The 24,699-nt window shown below is 43.7% G+C and overlaps 1 long non-coding RNA gene across 1 annotated transcript; it reads right to left on the bottom strand.

The window, feature by feature from the left end:
- Nucleotides 1–1,378: 1,378 nt before the first annotated feature.
- On the bottom strand, nucleotides 1,379–24,699 carry LOC115482342. The gene is made up of 3 exons (XR_003944079.1): nucleotides 24,622–24,699; nucleotides 2,255–2,262; nucleotides 1,379–1,389 (listed from the first exon to the last, which is right to left on the bottom strand). It is a non-coding gene; the product is annotated as an uncharacterized LOC115482342 (long non-coding RNA).

The raw sequence follows: 24,699 nt of genomic DNA, 5'->3' as shown, positions 1-24,699 counted from the left end.
TCCGCCCATTCTGCCTCGCCTCACCCTATGCTTGGAATAAACTTCCTGAGCCCCTATGCCAAGCCCCCTCCCTACCCATCTTCAAATCCTTGCTCAAAGCCCACCTCTTCAATGTTGCTTTCGGCACCTAACCTTTATACCTTTCAGGAAATCTAGACTGCCCCAATTTGACTGCCCCTACTTGACTGACTGTACATTTATCCTTTAGATTGTAAGCTCTTTGAGCAGGGACTGTCCTTCTATGTTAAATTGTACAGCGCTGTGTAACCCTAGTAGCACTTTAGAAATGTTAAGTAGTAGTACTTCAGAAAGCATTTGAAAGCCTGGCTTGTCTCCCAAGCCTTTAATACAGGAGGTGACTGACAATTTACTCCTCACCTTGACTAGGTTACTGCACATTCTGTAACTTAGACCGGTTCCTCATGTCTTGTTTAACTGTACATAGAACTTGACTTGAGTTTAGCCACCCATCTATTTATCCCAACTCACTCTGTACCACTCATCTTGTCCCCATCTATATATCTGCACTTGGCCCCTCAGCTACATAGTAAGCTGTATTGTAGGAAAAGCATTAGCGTTGTATCTATGTTATTTGAATGTTGTAATGCGAGCTTATTAGGTGTTTCATTCATATTATGCCAACATCGTATTATATCTGTTATTTGAATGTTCTTCCATGCTATTATGGTATTGTTTGTATTGTACTGACATTGATCACATTTCTGTTACATGATTGTTCTGCAGTGCTGTTCAATGTGTATATTTCTCATACCATTTATTGTATGTATGTCTATATTTGGTCATTTTATTATTGTAATGCTGTTAACAAAATTGTAAGTTTTATGTTAAACTGTATCTGATGTACACTGCAATGGGTGAATCGCTCCATAAAGGCAGTTAATAAATCCCAATAAATAATTAAATAAATTATATATATACATATAACTAGAAGATTAGATAGAATGGCCTAGTAGTAGTATCTGACCTACTTGAGAAGCCTGTAATGTTTACATGCTTTGTGATTTGGAGGTCATAGAAGCTGTATAATTTGTGCTTTTGTAATGCTCTTGTAAAGCATATAAAGAGAAAAAAAAATAAAGGGAAAAATCTCTGGGCACTTGCAAATGAAGACTCATTCTATAAAGGCCACCCAAATTTGGGTGCAGATCCCAGACCCAGGCCTAAACTAATTAGTTAATGAACTGACCAATTTCCGCAAATTACTAAAAACCTATCTCTTTGACGAGATATATCACAAAGATCAACATGTGTAATTGTATAATCTTTGGAACTTTTAGTACTGTTTTATAATATCTTTTGCTTTAATACCATCATGTAATTCACCACCATGTAACACAAACCCGCTGTAAACCTAATGTATATTCACTTCTATTTCCAGTACCCATGATGTATTGTAAGCCACATTGAGCCTGCAAAAAGGTGGGATAATGTGGGATACAAATGCAATAAAATAAAAATTAACAAGTATTTGACATTCATTGGTACTAATTAAGGCTTATTCACTATTTTATATCAAAACCAATAGGCCAATAGCCTCACTACAATACACAAGTGAAGCCCAAATAGTGAGTAAAGCAACAGGTTGCACTCAAAATTGATAGGAGGAGAAAAAGACTTCAGCAACTGCTCATGGCTGAGAATAAAGACAAGCCAAAGATCCTAATGTCAGGCACAACACCAGTCTTAAAAAAAACTGCTCTTTAATCAAAACACAATATTTTTTTTCTTGTAATCAATTGCTATTTATCTTTCAAATTTTATAAAGTGTTCTGGCATACGCTATTAAACACTTACCTTTCCACTTGGAAGCTCGTTTCTTTCTCTATGGAGCTGTCCATTCCACAAGACCACTTTTCATTCGTTCAAGTATTTATGTACAGTTTAGACCTAAGCGGTTTACAGTTTTCATTTTACAGGTCCTGGCTCCGTCCCTAGTGGACTCACAGTCTAAGTCATTGTACTACTGTTGTACCTGGGACAACGGAGGGTTAAGTGACTTGCCCAGGGTCACACGGAGCCGCAGAAGGAACTGAACCTGGTTTCCCAGGATCTCATCCCACTGCTGACCATCAGGCAGCAGTGGAAATCGAACCCAGTTCGCCAGGTCTACAACTTGCTGCACTAACCACTTCTTCCGCAACATACAGGAGTGGAAAATGTGGTAGCTAAGAACATACACTTAGAACTGTGTTTTGATTAAAGAGGACTTTTTTAGATTGGTGATGTGCCTGACGTAAGGCTCTTTGCCTTGTCTATATTCTCAGCTGTGAGCAGTCGCTGAAGTCTTTTTCTCCTCATATTCTATAATACTACATGCCTAAGTCGTCTCATGCACAACTGAAATGGGGGCATGGCCAGGGGAGAGGCATGGGAGGGTCAAGGGCACTCCCAAAATTTAGGCACAGTGTTATAGAATAGGGTTATTTATGCACCCAACTGCCATTAGTTGCACACTCGCAGTACTTCCATGTGACTAAGGTGAAGAGAGCCCTTAGCCTTAACCCTCATCGCTAAAGAAAGAATCTGCAACCCGCGGAGTCGGGCAGTTTCAGGGGAAGGCATGTGTTGGACATCAAAAGACTAGATATATATTTTTTGAGCGAGGCGATTTTAAGATAAGTGCAAAGCTTTTCACCAAATATATATACATTTTGCAAGTTGGTTAGATTATTATAGCACTGTGGTGATGGGATGTAAACGAAATGAAAAAACCCTCCCAAAAAAAACATTTAGAGTAACCCGATGAAAGAAGTGCTATACCACTTTATAGCAGCATTACTGTCTGCATCAATAGTGGAATATATCTGAGGGTACACTATTTACATACTAGATGTATAAGTTGATACGTGTATGAGCTGTGACACTGAGTATTTATATTTTTGGTGGCTGGAGTCCTGGTTTGCGTATTTTCCATTAGTTGTGCGCCAGCATTTAAAACAGGTTTCAGCAGGTGTAACTCCTTGCACCCAAAGTTGGGCATGAGAATCCATGATAAGCGCTATTCTATAAACTTTGCTTAGCGCTAAGTGACCTTTACAGAACTGGCATTTAGCACAGATCTTAACAGCGCCTAACTTTGTGAGTGCCATTAATGAATCTGGTCCATAGACAGGAGCATAGCCAGATGGCAAATTTAGGGTGGGCCTGAGCGCACAGAGGGTGGGCCTGAAAACTCATCTCTTCCCCGCCCTCCTCAACCCGCCTCCGGTGCTCTCCCCGCCCTCATCGGCCCCCCACTTCCTCACGTGCTCTTCCTACTCTCTTTGGCCCCCTCTGGTTCTCTTCTCCCTTCCCCCCCAATCAAACCAAAAGAAATACCTGAGCTGGTGGGGATCCACAAGCCCTGCCAGCTGAAGACCTCCTCCCTGCGCAGCTGGTGGTAGTGTGCCAGAGCCACCGACATGGCCAGCCTCTGTGCATGTGTGAGGGGTGGGGCAGCAGCGGCACAGTGACACTGCTTCACCACCAGCCATTCCTATGGAGCACTGATTTCGGGTGGGCCCTGGCCCACCCAGGCCCTCCCATGGCTACGCCACTGCCCATAGTGGGCAATTTTATAAGGGAGTGCCTAGATTAAGAGATCAAGCGTGCACCTACTTAGGCGATGTTTTATAAAGACACATAGAGGGGCATAATTGAACGAAAACGTCTATCTCCATGGGCGTTTATCTCCGAGAACGGGTCCGTGAAGGGGCGGACCGAACCGTATTTTCGAAAAAAATAGACGTCCATGTTTTATTCAACAATTTGTGAGCTGGGCATTTTTGTTTTTCAGTGATAATGGAAAATGAAAGCGCCCAGCTCAAAAACGAATAGATCCAAGGCATTTGTTCGTGGGAGGGGCCAGGATTCGTAGTGCACTGGTCCCCCTCACATGCCAGGACACCAACCGGGCACCCTAGGGGGCACTTTTACAAAAACAAAAAAAAAGGTAAAAGAGCTCCCAGGTGCATAGCACCCTTCCCTTGTGTGTTGAGCCCCCCAAATCCCCCTCAAAACCCACTGCCCACAGGTTTACACCATTACTATAGCCCTAAGGGGTGAAGGGGGGCACCTACATGTGGGTACAGTGGGTTTGGGGGGGTTGGACGACTAAGCATTAAGCAGCACAATTGTAACAGGTAGGGGGGGATGGGCCTGGGTCCACCTGCCTGAAGTCCACTGCACCCCCTAACAACTGCTCCAGGGACCTGCATACTGCTGCCAGGGAGGTGGGTATGACATTTGAGGGTGAAAATAAAAAGTTGTGAAACATCATTTTTTGTGGTGGGAGGGGGTTAGTGACCACTGGGGGAGTCAGGGGAGGTCATCCCCGATTCCCTCTGGGGGTAATCTGGTCATTTAGGGCACTTTTTGGAGCCTTATTCGTGAAAAAACAGGGTCCAGGAAAAGTGCCCTAAATTCTAGCTACAAACGCATACTTTTTTTCCACTATCGGCGAAAGGCGCCCATCTCTCCTCGGCCGATAACCACGCCCCAGTTCCACCTTTGCCACGCCTCCGACACGCCCCTGTCAACTTTGTACGCTTCCGCAATGGAGTGCAGTTGAAAACGTCCAAAATCGGCTTTCCATTATACCGATTTATTCGTTTTTGTGAGATAAACGTCTATCTCCCGATTTGGGTCGAAATCTAGGCGTTTTTCTCTTTCAATTATAAGGTGGATAGTTGCCCATCTGTCTTTATAAAATACTAGTGTAAGTTGCAGAATTTGCACCTTGAATGCAGGTTTGGACATTTACTTCTGCTCAAGAGCAGGTATAAATATTCCCATGTAAAGTTCACAAGTATGTGTGTAAATCAAGATATTTTATAATCTATGTGCGTATTTGTGAACGCAATGCATGTTCCAGCCAGATTATGTTCACAAAGTACACACCTTCCTGTCAACGTTTTACACTGGATGGAATTTTATAACAGGAATTTTTGCACACACGGTCTGGGTGGTGCATGGACAGAGTCTGCAAATGGATTAGTTTTGCACATACCATAGCAGTAATGAACCTCACTCCTACGCCATCATATATGGAATATGATCATAGTCTCTCAAATATGCTGCTATTCAACTTGCATCCTGCAAAGAGAGATTCTTTCTGGAGTTCATAAGATGTCATATGTATAGGCAGCCTAATCAATGTGTGCTTGAAAATTCCTTTTAATCAAGCCTGTGGCATCCAAAATGATGGGAAATGTAATTTAATAACAGCATTTATATCCTGCTTAGCCACCAAGTTCAAAGCAGGTTACATCAGAGACATGATTATACAGTACAACAAGGGCACATTCAATAACATAGGTATAACATAATCACAGAGCATAGAGAAGGTATAATCAATTCCATAAATTATAAAAGATAATGTTAGAATAAAAAAGACTTAATTCCATCGCTCCCGAATTATTCAATAAATATATATTCAATAAATATATATTTATATATATACATATATTTTTATTCAACCACCATGTCCAAAGGAGTAGAGAAGTGAGTTAGAGGTATATGCTGAAACGGAGGACGTTTACAGCAGAACCCAAATCGGTGGAACCACTCCTAAACACCTATGAGTTTTTGGCTCCCGTGGAGGTTACATTGAATACCATCTGGAAGGCGCTTCGGGACCTAAAGGTGGCAGTAAATAATTTTGTTTAAGATATAAATTTATGAGAGAGTTACATGGACAACTCAACTGAACCCTTTGAGAGTAAAAAATTGATATAACAAATGATTCTACATGAGCAAGAAGTGGTTATGATAATAGACCAGAAATTTTGAATAATAAAATGAATATTATTATAGATGATTATTTATTTATTTATCGCATTTGTACCCTACATTATCCCACCTTTTTGCAGGCTCAATGTGGCTTACAGAGTAAGGTTATGATAGAGTCAAGACATGATTTAAATACAGTTGGTCATAAGCTGAGGTAGAAGAGGATTTAGATGGGTGGATGTTGGGTAGGTTGTGTGAGAAGTGTTTTAGGTGTGTTTGGGTGGATTGGGGGATGATTTGTATCATTGAGGGTGACTTTTGTAAGCTTTGTTAAAGAGGTGTGTTTTCAGAGCTTTGCGGATTAATATCGAGATTATTGTTTTTCCCAGAGTTCCGGGTATGACTCCTAAAGTTTTCCTCAGAAATATTTCCTCAAATTATTACTTTAAAAGGAGTGAAGCCTGTGAAAACTGGGATTACTTTAATCAGTGGGATTGGAATTAGAGATTTAAGTATACGTATTGTTAAATAACTCCTGGTTTTTAAAACAGAAAGAATGTAATCAGATGTATTATTTCTTTTTTTTTTAAATTTTTTATTTATAACCATTTAAATTTTTACAAGTGATAAAACAATCAGGTTAATACCACATTTTTTTTCTGTTTACTGTTTAATAGATCTCCTTATCTTGTTTCACTCTCCCTATTTAGTGGTCTAAGGAAGAGAATAGAATTACCTGACTGAAATAATTCCTACATATTACTTTCTCTGTATTTCTGTTTTATCGCTTGTAAAAATTTAAATGGTTATAAATAAAAAATTTTTAAAAAAAAGAATAAAAAAGTCTTTAAAGCTCTTTAAAAACCCATATAGGGCTAGATTCTATATATGGTGCCTGAAAAATCTGCACAGTAAACAAATACGCTAAGTTGTATTCTCTAAAGTATACCTAAATTTTATAGAATCGGCTTAAATTTCCGCGCAGTATATAGAATACACTGACCACCTCTCACGTGACCAAATTTGATTGTATCCATTTAGACCATGTTTTACTTGGCATAAATCCTGATGCCTAAATTAGGTGCAGAGTGGGTGTATTCTATAATGATGCGCATATATTTTTGAAACGCCCATAACCTGCCCATTCCACGTACATAATCATGCCCCTTTTCAATTAAGTTACAAAATACACTTAGCGAGTTGTAAGCGTAACTCTTAATAAATGCCAATTAGTGCTGATAATTGCTTGTTAACATCCAATTTACAGCGCTGATTAGCCAATGAAGTTATACACATTATTGTAGAATACGCTTCAATTTCCATGCAAAAATTAAGGCATTATATATTGAATTTGGGGGATAATGTGAAATATTTCTAACCTCAGATGGTACAAAATAAGTACCTGAATATATGTAAACCGCTTTGAATGTAGTTGCAAAAACCTCAGAAAGGTGGTATATCAAGTTCCATTTCCTCTTTCCCCTTTCTCTTATGACATCACAATATCAGAAGTGAGCCAAGTATCGGGCAATCAAGTCCCATTTCCCCCTTTTAAAATTTGCTCCAGTCACAGAGCGTCTTCGACAATCTGCTCTTCCTGGATGTTCTCTGCTGATGGTTTTGCTTCCACTTTATCGGTAAGTGCCATCAATGATATTCCTGATGACATTGTTTTACACTTCCTTTTACAATTCTTAGCTTATCCCTTTTGTCCATACAGACGTGCAGGCTTGTTGGCAATGCTCTTAGTTAGTATACGTTATGGTAAGTCACTAAATGTACTTTTAAATATGTGAAACTACAGTTTTTACATTTTGTTTCCCTTCTATTTTTTTTAAATACATCCAATTTCTCTGTCCTTGTTTTAATTAATTGACATGTAGATAACAGTATCCCATCTATGCATTTGATGTTCTATATACATTTGGTTTGGTGATATTCTACTTTTTAACTATATGTCTGCGTTTTAAACATAAGAAAAATTCATGTGCTATATATATATCCTTATGATATTATATTTATCTTTATTAGAAACATACATATTTTTAACCTAAATTATACATGTTCATTTTAATATTTATATATATACATATATTTTTATTCTTCATTGTTTTACTTACACAATGTTTGATATATAAGTATAACAAAAGAGAGGGAACGAAGTACAAACTAAAGTCCAAACAAAAAAAACAGCACCACAGGCCTTTAAAAATGGAACACAATTCTTTAATGAATGAGCCTTGACAAAAAGACCCGACACGGGCCGTGTTTCGGTGACTAGCACCTGCGTCAGGGGTCCCCACGTCTCATATAGTAAAAGCTACAAAGCACCAGGGCACTTTCACTTTCTGTATCCAAATGAGACGTGGGGACCCCTGACGCAGGTGCTAGTCACCGAAACATGGCCCGTGTCGGGTCTTTTTGTCAAGGCTCATTCATTAAAGAACTGTGTTCCATTTTTAAAGGCCCGTGGTGCTGTTTGTTTTTTTTGTTTTTTTTATATATAAGTATGACACATTTATATGTCTTTTGTAGAATAGGATGTGACCCCTGAAGCAGGCGTTTTATTACGTCGAAACACGGACCATGTCGGGTTCCTTATACAAGTTATTAAATAAAATGTTTCCAGCACCATCTCCTCAGCTGGCATTCAGAGGCATTTTTGGAAGAGAAGGGCGCCCATCTTCCAACACAAATCAGAAGATAAGCGTCCTTCTCTCAGGGTCGCCCAAATCGGTATAACCGAAAGCCAATTTTGGGCGCCCTCAACTGCAGTCCATCGCGGGGACGACCAAAGTTCATGGGGGTGTGTCGGAGGCATAGCGAAGGCAGGACTGGGGCATGCCTAACACAAGGGCATCCTCGACTGATAATGGAAAAAAGAAGGGCGTCCATGACGAGCACTTGGGTGACTTTACTTGGTCCATTTTTTCTTACGACTAAGCCTCAAAAAGGTGCCCAAACTGACCAGATGACCACTAGATAGAATCGGGGATGACCTCCCCTTACTCCCCCAGTGGTCACTAACCCCCTCCCACCCTAAAAAAAAACCTTTAAAAACATTTTTTCCAGCTTCTATGCCAGCCTCAAATGTCATACCCAGCTCTATGACAGCAGTATGTAGGTCCCTGGAGCAGTTTTAGTGGGTGCAGTGCACTTCAGGCAGACGGACTCAGGCCCATCCCCCCCACCTGTTACACTTGTGCTGGTAAATGTGAGCCCTTCAAAACCCACTGTACCCAAATGTAGGTGCCCCCTTCACCTCTTAGGGCTATGGTAGTGGTGTACAGTTGTGGGGAGTGGGTTTTGGGGGGCTCAGCACCAAAGGTAAGGGAGCTATGCACCTGAGAGCAATTTCTGAAATCAACTGCAGTGACCCCTAGGGTGCCCTGTTGGTGTCCTGGCATGTGAGAGGGACCAGTGCACTACAAATGCTGGCTCCTCCCACAACCAAAATGCCTTGGATTTGGTCGTTTCTGAGATGGGTGTCCTTGGCTTCCATTATCGCCGAAAACCGGGGACAACCATCTCTAAGGTCGACCATCTCAACATTCTGGTCGACCATCTCTAAGGTCGACATAAATGTTGAGATTTGGACATCCCCGACTGTATTATCGAAACAAAAGATGGACGCCCATCTTGTTTCGATAATAGCAGTGTTTCCCCGCTCCTTCACGGGGTCGTCCTGCAGGGACGCCCTCGGGAAAACTTGGGCACCCCGTTCGTTTATGCCCCTCATTGTCTGTTAGTCAACCTGTTGGTTTGTTTTGCTTCCACTCTATCAGACATCTCAGGACAAGGGGAGGACAAACTGGAGGAGACCTCTGTGAACTGCTTTAAAACTTCACTGTATCAAGTGGTATATTAAGTATTTAAATCAAATCAAATCATTCTTCGCATATTGACAAATTGGGAGAGGCCCCACAGTGTACCTCTTGCTCATTGTCTGCTGATGCTTGAATTCAGGGAAGAACTCCCTCATTTGTCCACAGAAGAAAATAAAGCGTGCTACAGTATCCTGCCGTTTGCCAGTTTTTGACCTCACCCAGGGTTTGTCATATTTTCCGACATGTCATAATCCCTGCTGATTGATGGATAGAGGCAAAAAAAAAAAGAAATGATAGAGTTCATGACCTCAAAAAACTAATAACACTTTCATAAGTTTCCATTCAGCTGTCACAAACTGACTCATGCAAGATTCTGGGATCAGATACAACTCATGGGAGGGAGAAAAGAAAGGCTGCACCATTTTTATTTAGAAAAAAAACATTCTCAGAAGAAAATCTCGTTGATCAAGTGGAAGAAGAGCTGGCCAAAATAAGCTTAACAAATCAAAACAGACCAATCATTCATAGACTGTCAAAATACATCCACCACTGTTTACAATAGTTTTCAATGGACACATGATGAGAGTCTGAAATAGTATAGACTGCTTCTTAAATCTCAGTCCGTACTAGCACATTTTGAAGGGTATACACACAGACAGAGATCGGCCGTAGATGTAAGAAGCAGTTCTATAAAATCTAGGAGCTATGTAGGTGTGTAATTATAGTGTATAAGTGGCCAAAGAGAAGAAAATATGCTAAAGGCACCTCATGGCACATGGTACACATATTTACATGCCAGAAAAGGGGGTGTGCCTGGGGCAGAGAGTGGGCATGAGCAAGGCATGATCAGCAAGTGGGCACAAACAGCCTATTCAGTAAACAGTGCGCTATCATGACCCACCCCTTTGGCCTTCCTGAGAAGACCAGGGGTTCAGCTGTGATGTTCCTGTTGCCAGTTGCAGGGGTGGGCCAGAGTGGAGACAAGAGGGGTGGGGAGCAGACAGACACAGTAGTACATGATAAGGGTGTGACTGGTGATCTTGGCTGCTCAACTAGCTGGGCCAAGATCACCCTTAGGAGACCAAGGCTACATTCAGAGTCTTAAATTCACTGACAAGGTCAGAAAGAAGTGGCACAATTGCACTGGAGTTTTATGCATGCAATTCTGCTGAAAATGAAATGAAGATAACACAAGAACATGGTTTTTAGATGATGTTTTAAAAGTCCAAATTTATTGTGTAGCTCAAAAGACTCGACATGGCCATGTTTCGGCCAACCGGCCTGCCTCAGGAGTCTTTGCAATCTTTATGTTTTGGAGGAGGTGACTTTTCTCTGTTCTCTGAGCATTGAGAAGGCAACTTTTGATTGCCCATCTTGCAAGGCATTGCTTTTTGAGCATCGAGTTTCATACGCAAGGTTTCTATTTGGTAGTATATCAATGACAGTATATAAGGCTGGCTTGGTAGCTCAGTGACAAGTTCAAGTGAAGGTCCAGGGTTCAGTTCTTAGGTCAGCTCTTCCGCTCCTTGAGTTGGCTAGGAATGGGGATACTGCGAGGTAGCATTCAAAGCCCCTGAGGAGGAGTGGCTTCAGTTCTCAGGTCAGGTCTTCTGCTCCCTGGGCTGGTTGGGGCTGAGGAAACTGTAGGACAGCATTACAAAATCTTGGGGATGAATGTCTTCAGGTCTCAGGTCAGGTCTTCTGCTCCCTGGGCTGGTTGGGGCTGAGGGAACTGTAGGACAGCATTACAAAATCTTGGGGATGAATGTCTTCAGGTCTCAGGTCAGGTCTTCTGCTCCCTGGGCTGGTTGGGGCTGAGGGAACTGTAGGACAGCATTCAAAGCCCCTGGAGAGGAGTGTCTGAGACATTGCTAACAGCACCACCTCATAGCCAAAACCAGGATTCACATTAGTCAAGTCTCAAAGGGAGCTGCAGTTTGTGGCCCCAATGGCTGAGCTGAATTGGGATAGGACTGTACAAACAGGAGGAGGAGAATCCCTAGGTGGTTACAAATGAAGTTTAATGGTGCAGCAGTCACAGAGAGATTGTCTCCAATTGAAATGGAAGCTCAAAGAAGCAGAATGGAAGTGCTGGGCCATTAAAAAAAAAAACAAAAGGTGTAACTGTACAAAGATTAAGTGAAACTTCCTTTAACCCTGTTCTTCCTCAGAAATTGAAACACCCAATGAAGGGCTCTTTGTAGTAATTCTGAACCTTATAAAACAATGCACATAATTGTCCAACATCAGATATGACTGTATATAATATTTTCATGACAAAGTACAAAGAAACATATTCCATTTTTAACAAAGATGTAAAGAGGCGTAATTTCATAAGAACATAAGAATAGCCATACTGGGTCAGACCAATGGTCCATCTAGCCCAGTATCCTGCTTCCAACAGTGGCCAATCCAGGTCACAAGTACCTGGCAGAAACCCAATTAGAAGCAACATTCCATGCTACCAATTCCAGGGCAAGCAGTGGCTTCCCCCATGTCCATCTCAATAACAGACTATGGCTTTTGCTCCAGGAACTCATCCAAACCTTTTTTAAACCCAGATACACTGATCGCTGTTACCACATCCTCCAGCAGCGAGTTCCAGAGCTTAACTATTCTTTGAGTGAAAAAATATTTCCTCCTATTTGTTTTAAAAGTATTTCCATGTAATTTCATTGAGTGTCCCCTGTTCTTTGTACATTTTGAAAGAGTGAAAAATCAGTTAATTTTTACCTATCCTACTCCACTCAGGATTTTATAGACCTCAATCATATCCCCCCTCAGCCTTCTCTTTTCCAAGCTGAAGAGTCCTAACCTCTTTTGAGATACAGTGCCCAGAATTGAACACAATACTCAAGGTGAGGTTGCAACATGGAGCGATACAGAGGCATTATAATATTATTGGCCTTATTTTGCATCCCTGTCCTAACAATTCCTAGCATCCTGTTTGCTTTTTTGGCTACCACTGCACACTGGGCAGAAGATTTCAGTGTATTGTCTATAATGACACTTAAATCTTTTTCAAGAGTGCTGACTCCTAAGGTAGACCCTAGCATCAGATAACTTCCCAATGTGCATCACTTTGCATTTGTCCACATTAAATTTCATCTGCCACTTGGATGCCCAGTCTTCCAATTTCCTGAGGTCTTCCTGCAATTTTGCATGAGTTTTGACAATTTTGAATAGTTTTGTGTCATCTGCAAATGCAATCACCTCACTCATCGTTCCAATTTCCAGGTCATTTATAAATATGTTAAATACCATCGTTCCCTGTAGCATTCCTCTATTTTTCTGCCCAATAACCAATTCCTAATCCACAGAAGGATATTGTCACCTATCCCATGACTTTTTAATTAATTATCTCAGGAGTTTCTCATCAGGAACTTTGTCAAAAGCTTTCAGAAAATCTAGATACACTACATCAACCGTCTTGCCTTTATCCAAATGTTTATTCACACCTCCAAAGAAGACTCCCCTTGGCTGAACCCATGCTGACTCTGTCCCATTAAATCATGTTTGCCTTCGTGTTCCATAATTTTATTCTTTATAATAGTTTCCACTGAAGTCAGCACTAAGACTTACATATGTAACCCAGGTCTCACAGATCAGCTTAATTCTGACCGAACTGGACCACAAAAAAAAAAATAATAATAATAATACCCCTTCCTCCCACAATTCACTCTGCTCACACAGTTCAGCCTTTCTCACTTAAGCTTGGGCGCAGGCCGGGGCCAGATAAAAATCAGGAAGGCTGTAGGATGTTAAACCAGGCTTGCTCAGGAGGTTTCACTCTCATTTCCAAAAAAATACTCTCCGCACCAATTATTTGTAGTTTTACACACGACCAAACTTTACTGAACTCTGCAATGGGCAGGAAATCCAAAATCCATAAATCCTTATGTACTGTTAGCACTTGGAATAAAGAGGTTTTCTGTCCATCTAAGACCCTGAGTACCATGCGGTCCATAGGAATAAAATAGGACTTGCAGCATTTAGCATGTACTAATGTCCGTTAGCACACGCTAAGCTTTAGTAAAAGGATCCCTTTAAAAAATAAATAAATACTTAACTTTTGCAGTTAAGGATATTTCAGAACAATTGTGTTGGTAATAGGAAGTGGAACTGATGTAACTCAAATCCAATTATTTCATCTGATGGAAATTTTATACCTTTCTCCTACCCATCATGACTGTCCACATGTCACATTAAGATGTTTCATTGTACTGTACTGATATTATGAATATCACTTCTATGTTATTCGAATGTTATGTTTCCTATTAAGGTGTTTCATTTGCATTGTACATAAGTACATAAGTACATAAGTAGTGCCATACTGGGAAAGACCAAAGGTCCATCTAGCCCAGCATCCTGTCACCGACAGTGGCCAATCCAGGTCAAGGGCACCTGGCACGCTCCCCAAACGTAAAAACATTCCAGACAAGTTATACCTAAAAATGCGGAATTTTTCCAAGTCCATTTAATAGCAGTCTATGGACTTGTCCTTTAGGAATCTATCTAACCTCTTTTTAAACTCCGTCAAGCTAACCGCCCGTACCACGTTCTCCGGCAACGAATTCCAGAGTCTAATTACACGTTGGGTGAAGAAAAATTTTCTCCGATTCGTTTTAAATTTACCACACTGTAGCTTCAACTCATGCCCTCTAGTCCTAGTATTTTTGGATAGCGTGAACAGTCGCTTCACATCCACCCGATCCATTCCACTCATTATTTTATACACTTCTATCATATCTCCCCTCAGCCGTCTCTTCTCCAAGCTGAAAAGCCCTAGCCTTCTCAGCCTCTCTTCGTAGGAAAGTCGTCCCATCCCCACTATCATTTTCGTCGCCCTTCGCTGTACCTTTTCCAATTCTACTATATCTTTTTTGAGATACGGAGACCAGTACTGAACACAATACTCCAGGTGCGGTCGCACCATGGAGCGATACAACGGCATTATAACATCCGCACACCTGGACTCCATACCCTTCCTAATAACACCCAACATTCTATTCGCTTTCCTAGCCGCAGCAGCACACTGAGCAGAAGGTTTCAGCGTATCATCGACGACGACACCCAGATCCCTTTCTTGATCCGTAACTCCTAACGCGGAACCTTGCAAGACGTAGCTATAATTCGGGTTCCTCTTACCCACATGCATCACTTTGCACTTGTCAACATTGAACTTCATCTGCCACTTGCACGCCCATTCTCCCAGTCTCGCAAGGTCCTCCTGTAATCGTTCACATTCCTCCTGCGACTTGACGACCCTGAATAATTTTGTGTCATCGGCGAATTTAATTACCTCACTAGTTATTCCCATCTCTAGGTCATTTATAAATACATTAAAAAGCAACGGACCCAGCACAGACCCCTGCGGGACCCCACTAACTACCCTCCTCCACTGAGAATACTGGCCACGCAATCCTACTCTCTGCTTCCTATCTTTCAACCAGTTCTTAATCCATAATAATACCCTACCTCCGATTCCATGACTCTGCAATTTCTTCAGGAGTCTTTCGTGCGGCACTTTGTCAAACGCCTTCTGAAAATCCAGATATACAATATCAACCGGCTCCCCATTGTCCACATGTTTGCTTACCCCCTCAAAAAAATGCATTAGATTGGTGAGGCAAGACTTCCCTTCACTAAATCCGTGCTGACTTTGTCTCATCAGTCCATGTTTTTGTATATGCTCTGCAATTTTATTCTTAATAATAGCCTCCACCATCTTGCCCGGCACCGACGTCAGACTCACCGGTCTATAATTTCCCGGATCTCCTCTGGAACCCTTCTTAAAAATCGGAGTAACATTGGCTACCCTCCAGTCTTCCGGTACTACACTCGATTTTAGGGACAGATTGCATATTTCTAACAGTAGCTCCGCAAGTTCATTTTTTAGTTCTATTAATACTCTGGGATGAATACCATCAGGTCCCGGTGATTTACTACTCTTCAGCTTGCTGAACTGACCCATTACATCCTCCAAGGTTACAGAGAATTTGTTTAGTTTCTCCGACTCCCCCGCTTCAAATATTCTTTCCGGCACCGGTGTCCCCCCCTGGCATCATGAGTGAGGTTCATATCTATGTTGTATGATGTTCGTCCATGCTGCCTATTATGGTTATCATTTGCATTCCACTGATATTTATCATATTTCTGTTATGTGAATGTTCTACTGCACTGTTTTAACATGCAAATTTCTGATACTGTATCATACCATTGCTATTACTAGCATTTAATGTGCCTATCTGCAAGGTTACCTCATTGATTATATTTTATGCTTACTATATACCTGTTGGGACTTAGATGTTGAAATGTTTTGATTTATGTAGATGATGTAACTGTGCCTTTTAATTATATTTGATGATTACATGTGTGTATGTATGTGACTGTTACTAATGAATATGTATTTATGTTTTGTAACCCGCCTGGTTAATAGGCAGGCTGTAAATGTTTAAATAAATAAATTCAAAGATACATTGGTCACCTCCGTGGTGTGATTTAACGTTTGACCCACTGGAACAATCAGATAAATATCATCAATTGAAAGTGGAAGTACACAGCACTGCACTGAAACACCCAGTTGGCAGTATTCTGCAAGCTATTTTTGTGTCAATAAAATGAACATTAAAAAGTTTTCCAAAATGATTTTTTAAAGCTTGAATTGTAAAATAGTTCAATTTAAGACAAGCAGGATCTGATATGCAAAGGATTTATTCTCCTAACTATGGGGCTCTACTAACGCTTTGAGTGTGCTACAGGGCCACCAAGAAACTAAGCCGGGCCCCCCCCCCCAAGATCGCCCCCACCCCTCAATCACTACTTCTGTCACCTCCCACTCCTGCTCCACCGGTGCCGCAGTTCCCAGTCTCCACCTACCTACCCTCTGCTCCCTTCTGCCTGCCATCCGACCCCCTTCATTTAAATTAAAAAAAAGAATCTCTAAACAGCAGGCGCAGCGCCTTCTGTGCGAAAGCGGCAGATCGCCTCAGGCGGGCTTTCCCTCACTGTGTCCCGCCCTCGCGGAAATAGGAAGTTACATCAGAGGAGGGCAGGACACAGTGAGGGAAGGCCCGCCTGAAGTGATCTGCCGTTTTCGCAGAGAAGGTGCTGCGCTGCTGCTTTGGAGATTTTTTTTTAAAATGCAGGGGGGGTCAGACGACAGACAGAAGGGAGCTGAGGGTAGGCAGGTGGAGATGGGACTGCGGCGCCAGCGGCCTGGGAGGAGAGGGCGAGAGACTCCGGCGCCGGGCCGTCCTTGGTGGCCCGGGGAATTTTGCCCCCCCTCTCAGCGGCCCTGGTGTGCTAATGGAATTAGCACGTGCTAAATGCTAAGAGCACACAATACAGTAACAAAGTAAAATGACCAAATATAAGCATAAATTAAATCGATGAGGTAAACTTGGAGATGGTAAATTGAATCCTAGTAATAGGACTATGAAACAGTATCAAAATTATAGGGGGCCTTTTACTAAAGCTTAGGTCGAGTTATCTGCAGCAGGGCCCATAGAAATAAAATGGGCCCTGCTGCAGATAACTGGAGCTAAGCTTTAGTAAAAGACCTCCATAAACATTTAGCAGCACTGTAAAAAAACCCATATAAGAGATATCTGATAAATGTCAGCAGAACACAAAAGATACAGTACCATAACAGGCAGCATGGACGAATATTCATACCTCATAGATAGAAATGATATGTCAGCACAGTACAAATGAAACAACTTAATAGGCGCACATCAGAACATGCAAATACAGTAACATAAATATGATGCCAATGCTGTTCGTGCATACATACAATGAAGTCAACGGCAATGCAGAAGAATCTCCCAGTCAGATACAAAGGAAGCGTCCAAATTTATTTAATACTCATCCACAAAAAATGCAGTAATAAACAACATTTCTTCCATATTCAATCCAGCATCAGTTTTTAACGCCTGAAGTATAAAAACTTTTATCAGCATCAACAGAAAACATCTGCTGTGCAAAAAGACCAACGGGACCCATTTCAGCGGAAAACACAGGGCTTCATCAGGGTCTTGAACTGTACAGGCAACCGATATTGCCGCTGCTGTGTATGTGGCGAAGACAAGTTTTCATCTAGGCCGGACGCTCGGACTGTGTAGGCATGTGTAGGTATGTTTGTGCAGCGCTGCATACGCCTTGTAGCGCTATAGAAATGCTAAATAGTAGTAATAGTAAATAGTAGTAGTCACTCCCCTCGTGTCCCACCTAGCTACGCCTCTGCTGTCTTCATGCAGCAGCCCATGGCCGGTTAAGTGCTGAATATCAACTTAACCGGTTATGGGGCCTTTTTATAAAGGCACGCCAAAAAGTGGCATGTGGTAGTGTGGGCGCGTGTTTTGGACATGCACTGGACCATTTCTCCACTGCATCTAGAAAAAAAAGGGGGGGGGTTGGTCCGGGAAATGGATGTGTAGCAAAATTAAAACCAGCATGTGTCTATTTATGGCCTGAGCCCTTAATGCCACTCATTGACTTAGCGGTAAGGACTTGTGTTACCCATGCAGTAACCATCTAGTGCACGCCAACTGCTAATTACCACTGGGAACGCCCCGCAGTAGAAAACAAAACTATTTTCTAACATGGGTTTTTGGCACACACCAAACTCAGCCTTACCACCAGGTGCATGAACTAGCTGGGCAGTAATGCTGATCTGATGCAAGCGACACGTGCATAGGCCCTTGGCACCTTTGTAAAAGGGCCCCTAAACTGGCACCACATAAACGGGATACTCATTGCCAAAGCACGGACATGGACCAGCATGGTCAAGAAATAATGCTGGCAGCCATCAGCAAAACACTCACTGCCACCAGCTGCATATTTACCCCATAGTTTTAATCAGTGCTTTTTTTGTAGAAAAAAAGGTGCCGGTACTCATTATGGGCGGGGTCACCACATATGGCTCCACCCCTATGATAGCCACACCCACATTAACCACACCCCCTATACCAGCCATGGCGCATATAAACAGACATCATTGAAAATATTATAGTACTATAGGAGAAAAAAATAACGTGATTTTTTTTCATTATAAATAATCTCTGTAAGCTCTTACAGCTCCAGTATACCCAGTGCAAAATAAGACAGCCAATGTAAATTCTCAAATTGGACATAATTACAAACACTAAAATGAAAATAAAATGATTTTTTTCTACCTTTGTTGTCTGGTGACTGTTTTTCTTTCCATATTGGTCCCATTCTGTGATTCTGCTTTCTTTTCTTTTCGCTTAACTCTTCTGTGCCATTTGTCATTTTTGTCTCCTTTTTCTTTGCTTTCTTCAATATTTTTCAGGCTCTCTCTGTGTCCAGATTTAATTCATTCTTACTATCCATTCTTTAATGTCCTTCATCTACCTGTGGCTTTTCATCTTTTCCTCACCCTTGTTCTCCCCATGTCCCCTCCTCTTATTCTCCAGTCTTTCTCTATTCCCCTTTTCCATCCAGCAGCTCTGCTTTCTCTCCCCATCCTTCCAGTGTCTCCCCTATTTCTTTCTGCATTCTTCCATCCAGCATCTTCCCTCTCTCTCTCCCCATCCTTCCATCTGTTTTCCCTCTCTCTTTCCCCAATCCTTCCATCTGTTTTTCCCTCTCTCCCCAATCCTTCCATCTGTTTTTCCCTCTCTCTCTCCATCCTTCCATCTGTTTTCCCCTCTCTCCCCAATCCTTCCCTCTGTTGTTTTCCCTTTCTCTCTCCCCAATCCTTCCCTGTTTTCCCTCTCTCTCTATCCCCATCCTTCCATCTGTTTTCCCCTCTCTCCCCAATCCTTCCATCTGTTTTTCCCTCTCTCTCCCCATCCTTCCATCTGTTTTTCCCTCTCTCTCCCCAATCCTTCCCTGTTGTTTTCCCTCTTTCCCCAATCCTTCCCTCTGTTGTTTTCCCTCTCTCTCTCTCCCCAATCCTTCCCTCTGTTGTTTTCCCTCTTTCTCTCTCTCCCCAATCCTTCCCTCTGTTGTTTTCCCTCTTTCTCTCTCTCCCCAATCCTTCCCTCTGTTGTTTTCCCTCTTTCTCTCTTTCCCCAATCCTTCCCTCTGTTGGTTTCCCTCTCTCCCCAATCCTTCCCTCTGTTGGTTTCCCTCTTTCTCTCTCTCCCCCAATCCTTCCCTCTGTTGGTTTCCCTCTTTCTCTCTCTCCCCAATCCTTCCCTCTGTTGTTTTCTCTCTCCCAAATCCTTCCCTCTGTTGTTTTCCCTCTCTCTCTTTCCCCAATCCTTCCCTCTGTTGTTTTCCCTCTCTCTCTCCCCAATCCTTCCCTCTGTTGTTTTCCCTCTTTCTCTCTCTCCCCAATCCTTCACTCTGTTGTTTTCCCTCTTTCTCCCCAATCCTTCCCTCTGTTGTTTTCCCTCTTTCTCTCTTTCCCCAATCCTTCCCTCTGTTGGTTTCCCTCTCTCCCCAATCCTTCCCTCTGTTGGTTTCCCTCTTTCTCTCTCTCCCCCAATCCTTCCCTCTGTTGGTTTCCCTCTTTCTCTCTCTCCCCAATCCTTCCCTCTGTTGTTTTCTCTCTCCCAAATCCTTCCCTCTGTTGTTTTCCCTCTTTCCCCAATCCTTCCCTCTGTTGTTTTCCCTCTCTCTCTCTCTCTCTCTCCCAAATCCTTCCCTCTGTTGTTTTCCCTCTTTCCCCAATCCTTCCCTCTGTTGGTTTCCCTCTTTCTCTCTCTCCCCAATCCTTCCCTCTGTTGGTTTCCCTCTTTCTCTCTCCCCAATCCTTCCCTCTGTTGTTTTCTCTCTCCCAAATCCTTCCCTCTGTTGTTTTCCCTCTTTCCCCAATCCTTCCCTCTGTTGTTTTCCCTCTCTCTCTCTCTCCCCAATCCTTCCCTCTGTTGTTTTCTCTCTCCCAAATCCTTCCCTCTGTTGTTTTCCCTCTCTCTCTTTCCCCAATCCTTCCCTCTGTTGTTTTCCCTCTCTCTCTCCCCAATCCTTCCCTCTGTTGTTTTCCCTCTTTCTCTCTCTCCCCAATCCTTCACTCTGTTTTCCCTCTCTCTCCCCAATCCTTCCCTCTGTTGTTTTCCCTCTTTCTCTCTTTCCCCAATCCTTCCCTCTGTTGGTTTCCCTCTCTCCCCAATCCTTCCCTCTGTTGGTTTCCCTCTTTCTCTCTCTCCCCCAATCCTTCCCTCTGTTGGTTTCCCTCTTTCTCTCTCCCCAATTCTTCCCTCTGTTGTTTTCTCTCTCCCAAATCCTTCCCTCTGTTGTTTTCCCTCTTTCCCCAATCCTTCCCTCTGTTGTTTTCCCTCTCTCTCTCTCTCTCTCTCCCAAATCCTTCCCTCTGTTGGTTTCCCTCTTTCCCCAATCCTTCCCTCTGTTGGTTTCCCTCTTTCTCTCTCTCCCCAATCCTTCCCTCTGTTGTTTCCCTCTTTCTCTCTCCCCAATCCTTCCCTCTGTTGTTTTCTCTCTCCCAAATCCTTCCCTCTGTTGTTTTCCCTCTTTCCCCAATCCTTCCCTCTGTTGTTTTCCCTCTCTCTCTCTCCCCAATCCTTCCCTCTGTTGTTTTCTCTCTCCCAAATCCTTCCCTCTGTTGTTTTCCCTCTTTCCCCAATCCTTCCCTCTGTTGGTTTCCCTCTCTCCCCAATCCTTCCCTCTGTTGGATTCCCTCTCCCTGCCAAGTTTGGCGCGAACGGCGCGAAGACGCGACGCACGCGGCACCAGCCCCTATTTCCGGCCGCTGCTGCTTCTCCTGTTGTTGAGCAGCAGCGGCCGCTACACAAAGAAAAAGAAGATTAAAAAAAAATTGAAACCTGGCTGAAACGCGGCACCCTGCACTGTATACAGCCATTAGGCATTGGCTGTTGCCCCGCAACTGCTCCTCCTCTTGCCTCTACGTCACTGCCCCTGGAGGAAGACCCCGGAGGAGCGCAGTGACGTAGAGGCAAGAGGAGGAGCGGCTGCGGAGCAACAGCCAATGCCTAATGGCTGTCTACAGTGCCAGGGTGCCGCGTTTCAGCCAGGTTTCAATTTTTTTTTAAATCTTTTTCTTTGTGTAGCGGCCGCTGCTGCTCAACAGGAGAAGCAGCAGCGGCCAGAAATGGGGGCTGGCACTGCGTGCGGGACATGGACTCACGGGGCGGGGGGGAGCAAAAAAAAAGGTGCCGGTACGCCGTACTGTTGCGTACCGGCACAAAAAAAGCACTGGTTTTAATAGATATTGAGTGGCATTTTCAAAAGAAACGTCCAAGTTGGGATTTGGACGTCTTTGTAAAACGTCCAAATCCGGGGCTGGGGAAAACCACATTTTCAAAAAAAGATGGACATCCATCTTTCGTTTCGAAAATACCAAGGACATCCTTGGATTTCGACATCCTTAGAGATGGATGTCCATAGACACGACGTCTTTGACTTTTGGCGATTTTCGAAACCAAAGACGTCCATGTCAAAAACGTCCAAATGCAAGCCATTTGGACATGGGAGGAGCCAGCATTTGTAGTGCACTGGTCCCCCTGACATGCCAGGACACCAACCTGGCACCCTAGGGGGCACTGCAGTGGACTTCATAAATTGCTCCCCGGTACATAGCTCCCTGACTGTGTGTGCTGAGCCCCCCAAACCTCCCCAAAACCCACTACCCCCAACTGTACACCACTACCATAGCCCTTACGGGTGAACAGGGGCACCTAGATGTGGGTACAGTGGGTTTGTGGTGGGTTTTGGAGGGTTCACTGTTTCCTCCACAAACGTAACAGGTGTGGGGGGGGGGGGGTATGGGCCTGGGTCCGCCTGTCTGAAGTGCACTGCAGTAACCACTAAAACTGCTCCAGGGATTTGCATGCGCTGTCATGAACCTGAGTATGACAACTGAGGCTGACACGACATATTTTTAAAGATTTTTTTGTGGGTGGGAGGGGGTTAATGACCACTGGGGAAGTAACGGGAGGTCATCCCCAATTCCCTCCGGTGGTCATCTGGTCATTTCGGGCACCTTTTTGTGCCTTATTCGTAAAAAAAACACGTCCGTGTGAAAACGTCCAAATTTTACTTTAGGACGTCCCTGCTTTTATCGATTATGGCTCAAAGACGTCCAAGTGTTAGGCACGCCCAAGGCCTGCCTTCACCATGCCTCTGATACGCCTCCTTGAAATGTGGACGTCCTTGCGACGGACTGCAGTTGGAGACGTCCGAAATCGGGTTTCGATTATACCGATTTGGACGTCTCTGGGAGATGGACGTCCATGTTCCGATTTATGTCAAGAGATGGATGTCCTTCTCTTTCAAAAATGAGCCTGATTGTGAAGATATCAAATGAAGACTGAAATCTTATATCAATTAGCTGCGTATTCCACGCTTTTGCTGGTAGATAAGGCAAAGAAGAAAAATATATATTTTTAAACTACTAGTTATACAGACCAGTCCACTAAAAAGGAGAGGAATGGCAGACAGGGGAGGTCCTAAGCCGCAGTTAAAAGTGTGGGTGCATGTTTTTGGCGTGCGCTGGGCCATTTTTTTTATCGCGGCTGGGAAAAAGTCATTTTTTTTAATGAGGGCAGTAAATGGCTAGCGAGTGGCTATTTACTGCCTGAGCCCTTACCCATTGACCTAGCAGCAAGGGCTCACACGCTACTCATGCGGTAATCAGACAGCACACACCAATGTGACCGCGCTGCCGATTGCTGCCGGGAACACCCTCCGCAGTAGGAAATCAAAAACTATTTTCTAGCATGGGAAACAGTGTGCGCCAACTTCAAAACTCCCTACAGGGTGCCCACGCCACCCCACAGTGTGCCGATTTGGCGCACACTACCCGTGAATTAGCCCCACCGCTGCTTAGTTAAAGGGCCCCTGGATGATCCCATGACAGCTCGTTATCAGGTGTGGGAACAATGTGACCTTGGTGATGTGCGAGGCTCACCCACCCAGTTTCCAAACCTTCAGTGTGACAGCACATTGGAGCACCTGCAACCTACATCTGGCTCAGAAAATACTGGAAAGAGGCTGCATTCTTGACATAACAAGAGAACAGAGTGTTCCCGGGCAAGGAAAATGCCAATAACCAAGTTTACACACAACACTAAACAAGTATCTGCATGGTGTTGTTATGCCATAGCCCTGGGAACGCTGCTTCTTATGTAAATTCATTAAATAAATTTGACCTTTGATGCATCTTAAGGGAGATAAACAAGGAAGCCCAAAGGAGGTGGAAGGCAGTATTTTGAGTCCAGAGATAGATGAGCAATTGCTAGTGCTCAGTTTGTATGATCTTTTTCAGTGTCCATAAACCAGCAACAGTGTACCAATTTACTCTGCAAATTCATCGTAAAGGTTTCCAAACAATAACCAGTATCCGTTTTAAATTTTCTCACTCGGTTATGGAAGGAGGCTCAAGGTATTTTGTGAAGCTAGTGTCTCACTTAGAGAAGCAGGGTTAAGGCTCCGATGCTCAAAACTTCGGCGCTGAAAATACTGCCAGAACAGCGCAGCAAAATAACATCCCAATGCTCAACACTAATAGCATGCAAATTACACGTGCACTGTTAGCGTTGAGCATTGGGAAATTAAGGGGGAGAAACGTGCTTGAATGCATGCGCACAACAGCTTTGCAGTAAGCACAGTTCTCGTGCGCATGCCCAGGCAAACCCAGAAGCGAAGCACACATTGGCGCTGTTCCTCTGTGCCTTTAAACTATAAGCTTTTCAACCAGTGGCGTAGCTACGTGGGGCCAGGGGGGCCTGGGCCCCAATAGATTTGGCCCTGGACCCCCCTGCCGACGAACTTCTCGACCCCCCCCCCCCTCCCGCTGTCGCCTGCCTTTGACATGCAGGATGTCAGAAACAGAAGGAAGCCTTGTGCGGGAAGAAGTGGACCTCGGCTGGCAGGGGTTGGAGTCCCCTGCCAGCAAAGGTAGGTGACAGCGGGTTGGCGGCGGGAGGGGGGTCGAAAGGGTCGTCGGCAGGGGGGGAGCAAAGTTGGTGGTGGCAGCGGCAGCGGGGTTGGCAATGGCGGGGGGGTCGGCGGCGCCGGGGGGGGGGCTAAAATGTGCCCCCTCACCTCGGGCTCTGGACCCCCCTTCCGCCGAAGTCTGGCTAAGCCCCTTTCAACATTCTTTTTTCATCTGAAAAACTTAAATTTAAGCGCAGGAAACAGGCGCCAATGTGTGCTTTCGGTTTCGGGTTTGCTGTGACTCGCACACATTTGCCTC

Source organism: Microcaecilia unicolor, chromosome 13, assembly GCF_901765095.1.
Source record: "Microcaecilia unicolor chromosome 13, aMicUni1.1, whole genome shotgun sequence".
In the NCBI taxonomy this organism is placed as follows: domain Eukaryota; kingdom Metazoa; phylum Chordata; class Amphibia; order Gymnophiona; family Siphonopidae; genus Microcaecilia; species Microcaecilia unicolor.
This window is presented reverse-complemented; position numbering and strand designations above follow the sequence as displayed.